Raw genomic sequence first — 11,957 nt, 5'->3', positions numbered from 1 at the left:
TCATTTTATTTATTATTTATTTATTGATTTTCAACCTGAGGTTTCTGAACAGAGTGGCTCAAATGCAAATGAGTCCTGGGGCCCAGGCGAGAAGGAGACAGATGAGATCTAGTTGGCAGAAGTTCTACTTGGGATGAGCAAAGATTTTAATTAAAAAGGAGGAAATAATTTGATGTGTCCTCTGACTCTGGAGGGAATATGGTTGGAATGTAAGATTTTACTTGCTATGTTTTAAATTCTTAATAACAGAGGTCAAAGCACGTTGTTATTGGCAATGTCAGTAAGAAGGAAGTTCCACATCTATAACTCACCACAGCCGAGCAGGAGAAAGGGATCCAGGTTTTGGTGCAGCTCAAGACACACTCTGAATGATTAGCGAACACTGAATACCCAGTTTATGCCTGTGGAAAGATGTGCTTGATGACAAATAGCACTCCTTAGAGTTTTAGACAGACCGGTGCAGGGGAAGGATGCGCTGCTTACCCAGGGGGTTAGTAGCATATGACATTTACCACCCCACGGAGATGTTGCAGATGGAAAATATTATCAATTCAAGAGAGGAGGTTTTAGACATATTTACAGATGATGCGTCCATGGAAGTTTGAGTGCTTCTGGAATATTCCAGAATCTTTGGATTTTGATATCATTCACTAGCCATCCTTTGATGATGAGCCTGATGTGCTGTTCTTTAGTCCTTTACATAGCATCTTTTATGGTCCAGTTTCAGGGAAACCTGATGTAATGAAGCAGTCGTGCATTTATTTATTCATTTAGTTAGTCAACATTTATTCAGCACCTGTTATTAGGGGATTAGGCTAGGTAATGATAAATAAGAAATGAAAGTCATTTTTCTTATAAAGATTGCTATTATCTGGTAAATAGTAATAGTAACTATTATTATGCTTCCCCAGGCCACCTAAATCCTAGTCGAAATGGGATGACATTAACAGTAACAACACATATTTCTCTGACTCCTCTCATTTATAAATTGTAGGAGCTCTTCTGTAGAAAGAGTCTGGCAGCGATTGCTGGGAGTCCCATGTGGTTTCTGGTGGGTACCACAGCTGGTCCCCATTTTCTTACCCTGCTGCTCTTCTTTCTGCTTAGGCCTCAGTCCTCTGGCATTTCACTGCCTCTGGGGTCCATGGCTGAGCTGCTTTTCATGGGTTCTACCTCTTCTGCTGAACAGAGAGAAGGCGAGTTATGGTGGGAGGAGTGGTTTTTATGAGAAGTCCATAGAATGTGGTCAGTTTGTAGAGAGTTTTTTGGCCAAGAAAGATGAGAGGCTCCAACTTAAGGTATGCATTCTTCCTTATCCATGATCTTCATTACTGAAGTGATTGCAAACGAATAAGTATTTGTTGTAAGTAAAAGAAAAAAGTCTGAGAAATCATTTCCAAGCCAGGAGATAACAATGCTGATGAATCACTTCCCCCTAAGAACTTTAGATAGTCGAGATTTCAGAAGAACTCAGTTTCACATGTTACAGTTATTTTTACATTATAAATTCTAATATTTGTGAGTGTTACCTAGGTTAGGATTAAGGTTGAATTATTCCTGAATATTTTTGGCAGAATCTTTACTGCATGTGTTTTAGGTACGGGAAAGAAGCAGCAGCAACTTCTTGCCCTGGCAAAACTTCCACTTTTCTCGCTAACCTCTCCAACAAAAATACCTTTAATATTTTTTTAAAAAGCTGAGAATTTATGCCCTTGGGAAAAGTCTGGAAAAGGGCTTTCCATTGATAAATGGGCCAGTCTTTGCCTCTGAGGTTTACAAAATATTATCATTAATATTATATGATGGCATTGCTCAGAGCTATACTATCCACCTATCAAATAACTTGTTCATTTTTACTAATGTGGTTGGATTAATGGATGCATTCATGCTGGGGTACTAACTCCACTCAACCCCATTAGATGGAAGCCCTGTCTTACTTCTTTGATGTCTCTCCAGATGAGGTAGTGCAGGGTTCTGACCCATTAATTTCCTCTGAGACTTTGTTGGCAACCTGTGGAAATACCTAATATTAGTATATATTTTAGAATTTACTGAGAAATATGCCCTAAGAGAATACTCAACTTTGAAATTTGGAGAAAGGGAAGTAGTAATCCTATGGATATGGAGATGAAAACACTTATTAAATTTAAATATTAAATGTAAGGTCAAATGGGCATTATTCTTTAATCTCACAAACTGTAAAACAAAATAAATCAAGTGCAGCAGCTTCAAGCTGACACAAAAGACAGGTTTCCCCCACTCTCCTCTCCTAGGACTCATCACATTAATATACATACAGAAATAAAATCAACATCATCATTATGCATTTTTTCTACTTACCACTATCCTTTTTTTAAACATTAGCACCTCTGTTGGATTTTGAAATGTAGAGACATTGATAAACAATTTCAAGTAAGAAGAAACCCCTACACCATAGTAGGTATGAAAACATTTCTCGTGGTTAAAGAGCTCTTGATATTTACCACTCAACAATTTCTCAGGCACCTTTAAAAGGCTTCCAGGTTAACTATTGCAAACCCACACATTATAGTCCTGCCCCATCCATCTTCAGAATCCAGGAAACAGATCAATATTTGTGCTACAGGCAGTTGAATCTATAAGCAAACCTTTCAAAGGAGCTTAATACAAGCAGGTACAATTCTCTAATTAATCACAGAACATTTTAGAAAGCTATTTTGTTATGAGTACTCACTGTATAAAATTTTTGGTCTTTGTTAATGGTCTGTGATAGGTGAGTGTACAGATTTATGTCTTACCAAGAAAAGTCCAATTGAACATATTTTGTTTAAATTAATAAAGAACTGTGGAGAGAACTGGGGGTTGAAGGATTAGGTAATGAATAAGTGAAACAGATGCAGATGAAATACGACTTCCTTCGTATGGTGTATTTCAGGGAATCTGTAATTCACCTGAATATGGCCATGAGTTATGCTTAGAGTGTTGTATTAGAATTCCTAGTAGAAAGGGATTTAGATATACACGTAAAGTTAAATGTGGTTAGACAGTAAAATATTGATTGCTTACCACAAACAATGCAGCAGGGTATCTAACACTTGTTTTCCTTGCGGAACATAATAAGGTAATTAATTTATCTCTAGCTGAGTTTTATTTGTGAAAAAATTTTTTTTGGTGGAATAGATTTAAATGTGTTTTGTGTGTCTCAAACAGCTCTCTATGTGCGCTGTAATAACCATGTGCAGTTCGTGGCAGCACTTTAATAATCATCGCCTTGGAAATGGGGATACTTTCTTCTTTTAAATAGTAAAATACAAGGCTCAGTAGTAAAACGGCACTCTGGATATAAAAGCTAATGACTAATAGGTGCGTTCTGACCCTCTGAATTGCGTTTACTGTTCACCAATGATTATGTCATTAGGAATGAATTAGATAGTCAATGAGGTGAATCTTCAAATCAAAGCTGCCACTTCGAAATTTTCAATAATCTGTTCACTTGTAGGATCAGGGTAGTGTTTAACAGCCATTACCGTTCTGTTGCTAGGGTTATGTGGCCGTGAGAAACAGTTTTCTTGTGGTACTGTTTTTCTTTCTCTCTTTTTTGGGGGGGAGTAACTGTATTTTTTAAAGCTAGAGTTCTCTGATTACTTACTCCCTATAGGAACAGCAAGCTAGAGCCACAATAATCTACTATTTACTTCCGGAAATCACAGGAGAACAAAGAGTGGTGGGGTCAAGTAGAGGTTAGAGGACCGTCCTGAACAGAGGACATTCCAGAAATGTTGATGGATGAGAATTCTTGTTCCTGCCTCTTATTATTTTTTCTGCATATTGTTTACTATCTAAATAATATAAAGAAACATAATGACTATCATTTTTTTTTGTCTACTGGGAGAATTAATTTATGATTTTTTATATCTAGTTTTGCATAATCTCTTTTTCACTGCAAAAACATTACTTTAGTTCTTTTGTGGATAACTCTTTGCATAACTGGAGTAACAGCTACAACAATAGCCGCCATGTATTGCATGTTTGCTGTGTCCTAGATGCCGTGCTGGGGACATTATCTGCACTATCCCACGTAGTTCTTACTGCACGCTATGAACTTACCAAGTGAGACAAAAAGGCAACTGGCTAAGGTGCAGACAGTAATATAAATTTTCATTGAATGCAGAGAATCGTGTCGTTGATTGCAAACCTCCCTCTCCCACTCAGAATTATTGACTTAAAGGACAAATATGCAATATTCTCCAAGAACACAGAGGAAAAAGATACGATGAAACTGACTAGAGAAGAAGAGCTGGAGGAAAGAAGGCAGACAAATAATGATTAAAGTAAAGAGGAACAGAGTAAACAGAAAACGCGTCAAAAATGAAACAAAACAAAAAACAACTCTGAGCCAAGGGATGGAAGAGTTTGCCATGATTCAGGCAAAATTCCTCAACCGGGATTCTGGAAATAGCAATTATTGATGAGCAAGTCTGGTGAATTTTCTAAAGTTCAAGGACAAAGGAAAAACTTCCTTTGAGACCTCCTCTGTGAGCTAGCAGTTATTCAGAAGTGTGTTTAAATTCCAGGTTTTTAAGATTTTCCTGTTGTCTTTAAAAAAAAAATGTTCCTGTGAAAGTGGTCCACATGATACTGGGCACCCAGTGATTGAATCAGAATTTGCTAAGTGTGTTTGGTGGAATACTAAAGTGGGATTTCTAAATAGCCAGCATAAGGACACAGTTAAATGTTTAGGAAATACCAGGTTAAATAAAATTAAACAGATCTATTTCCTGCAAATATTACTTCCTTTAAACTAAGAGGAATTAAAAATTTTCCAAGAGGGGAGTAAAGTATGTCACGTTTCCTAAACACTTAGTCACTAAGTCCTGTTACCTGTTTTTCTCTTGATGAACGTTTTGGTATTTGACTCTGGAGAATAAATTTTGGGAAGCATCTTGAGTTATGGCTGCTGAGGAAATTTTTGAGAGTGTTCTCCAGAAAGGGTCCTGGCTCCTATGTTTCAGAGCAATGGCTTGTTGGCGGTTTCTTTCTCTAAGCTGGAAGTAAATTTACACCAAAGGGAGTTTAAAAACACCTCTCCCACTGCCCCATGGCTGGGGAGCCTAATGATTTTACTTGCCCGAGAAAACACAGAGTCACAGAGCACTTAGGTCAGAGAGAGAGAGAGAATGAGAGAGTCTGGTTCGTTGTATGTGTTAAGTCACCTAGAGTTCTCTCTATGGAAACAAAACTCAGTTATTCTGAACACATCCTTTTGTGGGCATCACAAATGCTAATTTCAAGCATCTCTTGAGTTTTGTCCTATAGCACATATAAATCCAGACTGGGTGGGTGTCTATAATCTGTTATGGGCAAGATTCTGGTGGTTAGTTCTCCAACGACCTGGTCATTTTAATGGAGTTTTGGCTTGTCAAAGCTTGTTTCTGTTCAGTTGTGCTACATGTTATGAAAGGACTGTGATGCTCCACAGATGAAGAAACTGAGGCTCCGAGAGTCAGGGGTTGACTAAGGTCACGCACACAGTGAATGGTGAGCTAGTACTGGAACTTTTTCTAATGCCCAGACTTGTTCTCCTTGGCCGTCCTCCTCAGAATGGGTTGTAGTTCTTGCACAATGGGGTCAGGAAATATTTCCCAAAACATCTCATAGTGATGGGTTAGTAGGAATATCATGAATATAACATTACCATGTAGTAGTCACTTATAAAACAGAAAAAATTGTGTTTCCTGAATATGCCTTTTGAGAAAATGACCTGTCAAAACAAAAGTCTGATTTTTTAAATTATGTCCCTTTGAAACATAAATTTTTTACCAGAATAAGATACATCCAATTAATGTTCTTTAGAGCAAAATTCAATTAAGTTCGTATTTCAAAGTTAACCTCTCTGAAGGACAGAGAGTTCACATTTTAAAAAAATGTCCTTGATTCTAGTCTCTTTACTTTACTCACTGCTAATCGAGCCCAGTTTGGGGAGAAAAAAATACCTGATGTAAATGGAATTGTGTGAGAACCTGCTGAATTCAAATTTTACTTGATTGAAAGAGTTGATTCTATTTCTGTTGTTACATGGCTTTCAAGGTTGAATCAAGCAGACCCCAAATGTACAAAGACCGTGCTATAATTTTTTCCCTCTTAGAATTCATTGACTTTTGAACTCATTGGAACATTTGTTTGCTTTTTTAAGATGTCTGCCATCTGACACGTCCTTCGCTGGGTATTCAGAAACGGGCTTACTTGCTCTTTGTTTTGTTTGAGGAGGTGGATTCTTTCCCTTTAGCCTGGTTTATTGGCATCTGCAGTAATTAGTTGGGTGGTGAATTAAATAAGTTACACCTGAATTAGTTGAGAGCTTTAATCTGCCCGCATGAGTAGGAAAATTCTAAGCTTCTGCTCAACTGAAAACCCAACTCACTGGCAGGATAGAGGGTGACAATGGTTGCAGTTAATGAGGTTCTGTTGAAAGGGATTGAATAATCATTTAAAAATCCATTCATTGGCTGATCTTGTTGTCAGGACAGGGCACCATCACACATGTGGCCTGGCTGCCTGGGCCTCTCTATGCTGTGGTTAGTCTGACCCTTCCAGGAGAGTTCACTCCCCAAAACATCGACGACCACATTTTAACAATAGGAGCAAATGTATGATGGACTTGTGTTTCTTAATCAAATTGAAATTCTGCATTTGGCTAACAGTATCCTGTATTGAGGGGGAAAAAATGGCTGTTCCATCTTCTGTTTGTTTCTAAGAGCCAGCAACAAGCTCTTGGCATCAATATTCACAGTGGGTTTTCAAACACTCGGCAAAAAACATCAATAGCATCTGCTCACACCCCATCACCCTACCCGCCATTCATTTGGTGGATGGCTCTAGCGAGCTGGATGGTTAGATTCTGCACCTTTCTGTATCTAAACTGAGTGCTGTGGACTAACTCCAGCAGAGTTAGAAAGTTGCTTCAAAACAGTTGCATTTGGCTTCATCCTTACTCATGGAACCCAGGCCACTTGACCAAATAGCAGAGCCAAAGACTATGGACTCCAATCTTAGCATCTCTAAATTACTGAATCCATGGATAGAGTCAGAAGGCCAAGATTTAAATCATATTCCATATTGGCTAGCTTTGAGATCTTGCTCAGTACTTTAATTTTAGCTTTAATTTTCCTCAGCTATAAGCATGGGGATCAAATTATAATTTCTGTTTACCCCACAAGGTAACTACTTCTGGTTGAAAGGAGCTTTAAATATTATTTCTAATATTAAATTTAAATAAATATATACCGTCCGCCTTATGGTCATAGGTTTATCTTTTGGAGAATGTCTACCCCAATTCCACATGACAGATATTTATGGACAGCTGTCTTGCAACTGTTAAGCCATTATGTTTCCATTGTAAGCACCTCACTTCCTGCGATCATGACATGGTTCCTCAAACCTTCATCCTTCAGCCCATACTCCTTTAGGAGGCCACTGGTTTTCTCAATGTACCTGTTAAGATATGGCACGCAAAACAGGACACAGAATACAATCTGGGGGTCTGATATGGATTTATAATATATCCTTATTCTGCAGAGCTCGGAATGCAGTCCTGAGATGACTTAACTATTTTTGACAGCTAGATCCACTTACCTCACTGAGATTTTAGTCCATAAAACACATAGATGTTCTTCATATCAACTTGGCATGCATCCATGTCTTACATTCCTATACTTAATGATAGTAAGTGACAGCCAAGTTTTATCAAGCGCTTACAATGTACGAGGCACTCTCCTGTGTGGTTTGCATATATTAATTCTTTAATTCTCACAACAAGCTTATAGGCAAATTTTATTATTTTCCCCGTTTTACAGATGAGGAAACTCAGACTTACAGAGAAAGAAATACAATAGATTTTTGTGTGTTAACTTTGTATAATAGTGCAACCCTGCTAAGGTCACTTATTAATTCTAGAAGCTTTTCTTTTCTTTCTTTATTCCTTCCTTCCTTTTATTCTTTCTTTCTCTTCCTTCCTTCCTTTCTTTCATTCTGCCTTCCTCTTTCCTTCCTTTCTTTCTTGGTTCCTTGTCATAATAGACGATCATGTTGTCAGTGAATGGGACAGCTTTCTCTCTCCTTTTCCAATCTGTATGTCCTTTTAAAAATTAATTAATTTTTTAATTGAGGTGGCATTGGTTTATAACATTATATAAATTTCAAGGGTGCATCATTATATTTTGATTTCTGTGTAGACTGATCGTGTTCCCCACTCAAAGACTGATTACCTGTCACAGTGCACATGTGCCCTTTGACCACTTTCTCCCTCCTCCCCTCCCCCTTTCCCCTCTGGTAACCACCGATATAATCTCTGTATCTACGTGTTTATTTGTTGTTGTTTTTATCTTTTACTTATGAGTGACATCCTATGATATTTGACTTTCTCTGTCTGACTTATTTTGCTTAGCATAATACCCCCAAGGTCCATCCATGTTGTCACAAATGGCAAGATTTCATCTTTTTTATGGCTGAGTAGTATTCCAATGTGTATATATACCATATCTTCTTTATCCATTCATCTGTTCTTGGGCACTTAGCTTGTTTCCAAGTCTTGGCTATTGTGAATAATGCTGCAACGAACATAGGGGTGCAAATATCTTTGTGCATCAATGGGTTTTCTTATTCTTTGGATAAATATCCAGAAGTAGAATAGCTAGATCATATGGTAGTTCTATTCTTAGTTTTTTGAGGAATCTCAGTACTGTTTGCCACAGTGGCTGCAGCAGTTTGCATTCCCACCAGCAGCGTATGAGGGTTTCCTTTTCTCCATATCCTCTCCAACACTCATTATTTCTTGTCTTGTTAATTATAGCCATTCTGATGGATGTGAGGTGATGTCTCATTGTAATTTTGACTTGCATTTCCCTAATTTAGTAATGCTGAACATCTTTTCATGTGCCTGTTGGCTGCCCGTATATCTTCTTTTGAAAAATGTCTGTTCAGATCCTTTGCCCATTTTTGAATTGGGTTTTTCATTTTTATTCTTGTTGTTGAGTTGTATGAGTTCTTTATATATTTTTGATATTAACCCCTTATCAGCTATATGATTTGCAAATATCTTCTCCCAATTTTTAGGCTGTCTTTGTTTTGTTGATGGTTTCCTTTGGTGTGCAGAAGATTTTTAGTTTTGTGTAGTCATTTGTTTATTTTTTCTCTTGCCTGGAGAGACATGGTATTCAATAAGATACTGCTAAGACTGATGTTAAAGACTGTACTGCCTATGTGTCTTTTTCTTGCATTATTGCACTGGCTAGGACTTCAGGGATAATATTGAGTAGGAGTGGTGAGAATTAACATCCTTGTCTTGTTTCTGATTATGGGGGGAAACATTCAGTCTTCATTACCAAGTATGATGTTGGCTGCAGATTTTTTTAGACGTCCTTTATAATTTTGAGGAAGTTTTCTTCTATTCCTAGTTTTCTGAGAGATTTTAAGAAATCGAGAATGGGTGTTATATTTGCCAAATATTTTTTATGCTTCTATTAATATGAACATATGTTTCTTCTTCTTTAGACTGTGAGTATAGCGAATTATATTGATTTCGAAATATTAAATCAATCTTGCTTTGCCAGGATAAACCTCCTTGGTTGTGTTGTATTATTCTTTTGATTTATTGCTTGATTTGGTTTGTTAATATTTTGCTGATGATTTTTATGTCTATTTGAGGGATACTGGTCTGTAGCTTCATTTTCTTGTAACAAGTCTTTTTCCAGTTTTGGTATAATAGTAACACTGGACTTGTAAAATTAGTTGGGACTTGTTCCCTCCATTTCTATTTTGGAAGAGAATGTGTAGAATTGGTGTCATTTGTTCATTAAATGTTTGGTAGAATTTGCCAGTGAAACCATCTGGGTCTGGAGATTTCTTTTTCATAAGGTTTTAGACTCACAAATTCAATTTCTTTAATATTTTTAGGATTCTTCAGGTTATTTATTTTATTTTGGGTGAGTTTTGGTAGCTTTTGGTTTTTAAGGAATAGGTTCATTTCGTCCAAGTTTTTGAATTTATATTCATTGTAGTTCTTTATGATTCTTTTAATATTTTGAGGGTCCATAGTGAGATCTCCTATTTTATTTCTGATACTGATATTTATCTCATCTCTCTTTTTTCCTTCTTTAGTGTTGTTAGAGGTTTATCAATTTTATTGATCTTTCAAAAAATCTTTTTGTTTCACTGATTTTCACTATTGTTTTCTGTTTTCAATTTTGTTGATTTCTGCTCTTTATTGTTTCCCTTTTCTGCCTAACTAGGGCTTCTTGTGCTGTTTCCTTTCTAGTTTTTTGAGGTGGAAGTTTAGAGAATATTCTTTTTTTTAAATGCAAACATTTAATACTACGAATTTTTCTCTAAAATTTTATTCAATTAAAAATATTTTCTATTTTCCCTTGGGAATTTTTTTTTTTTCTCTTTTACCCATGGGTTAGAAATGTATTGTTTAACTTCTAAGTATTTGAAAATTTTCCTGTTATTCTTCTGTTGTTGATTTATAGTTTGATTCTCTTATGGTCAGAGAATACACTTTGTATGATTTAAATTCTTTTAAATTAGTGAAGTTTGATTTGTGACCAAGGATATGATTTCTAGCTACAAAGGAAAGTCACTCTCTAACAGCCATGTACCCTTCCAGAGTCAGATGTGTTGGTGGAGAGTGAGAGGGTGGGTCACTCACATAGCTGTCCTTTTTTATGGGTTTGACGTATTGGTGGTTTGTTTTGTTATAAAGCAATGAAAGGAAAAACAGACCAAACTATTCTGAGAAATCAGAGATAAATTTTACATTAGCAACCTAAGAAATTTAATGGGTCCAGGAGCAGAGGTGCAAATTGCGAGGTAATTAAACCTCCTTTTAGTATATAACATACAGTTCACTTGGTAGAGCTGATTGGATGGGAACACCAGGAGTGAAGGAAACTCAGAGGTGTCTGTGTTCTTTCGGGAGGAGGGTGACTGTATCTGTCTTTGTCATTGGCTGAGTTCTCGTCTTTGCAGGCTGATGTCTGCCACTTCTGGTGGTCTGCTGAACCTCCACTGGGATGTGGTTAGCCAGCAACTGCCATATCTGGTGCCTGCATCTGTGGCTCATTGCAAATTAACCCCTGGCCACTGGATGCCACTCTTCTGTCAGAGTTTTGGTTTGCCCGCCTCTTGCTGTTAAACTTCTACCAGTGAATTATTATTTCTGGTTTTGCCCAAGGGTTACAATGTGAAGTTTGACGAAATTGTTTAACTGATCATAACGTCCATCTCTCCAACGAGCTGATGCCCGACTTAGACAAACCACAGAAAGTTTCCGTTCCACTTTGCTTGTCTCCTGGTTTAATCTGAGTTGTCAAAGCCTCTTCCACTCCCTAGGCTTCCTCCCATTGTGATGAACTTGCTGAGGCCAGAGCTCAGCATTTTCATGCCTGTCCCTCTCCTTGCCTTCAATTAGGAGACATTTGGGCATAATTACATTCTTTTCAGCAGTCTCATTTCTTGCTGCAACATTCCTTGACACTCTTGGCTGAATGAGATGCCCTTTCCATCACACTTTCCGAGCATCTTAGATGTATTTTTATTAAAGCTTTACAGACATTGTATTTATTTGTTTATCTTGGGAGGCTGGTGGGATGAGAAACATGTGCAGGCTTTGAAGTCAGACTGTGGTGGATTACTTAAAGGGCCCCAATTTTTCTCTCTTTTGCCATATTACTTTGAAGTTCCTCTCACAAAAAGGTAGAGTATGTTTCTCTGCCCTTACCTGGGTTTGTCCATGTCGCTTTCTGTGGCCAATGGAATGTTGACATGGACAACGGAACCAAGTTTGAAAGGTGCTTGCCACGGTCATGAGAACAACATGCCTGAGATAGCCTGATGCTCCCAGAAAGATGAGAGGCATTTGGAGCAGAGTCACCCTGAATCAAGCCCAGCCTGGATCAAATGGCCCTCAGCTGACCTTCAGA

This window comes from Equus caballus, chromosome 16, assembly GCF_041296265.1.
Source record: "Equus caballus isolate H_3958 breed thoroughbred chromosome 16, TB-T2T, whole genome shotgun sequence".
NCBI classification, from domain to species: Eukaryota; Metazoa; Chordata; class Mammalia; order Perissodactyla; family Equidae; genus Equus; species Equus caballus.
The sequence above is the reverse complement of the archived record's forward strand: the minus strand, read 5'-3'. Positions refer to the sequence as shown.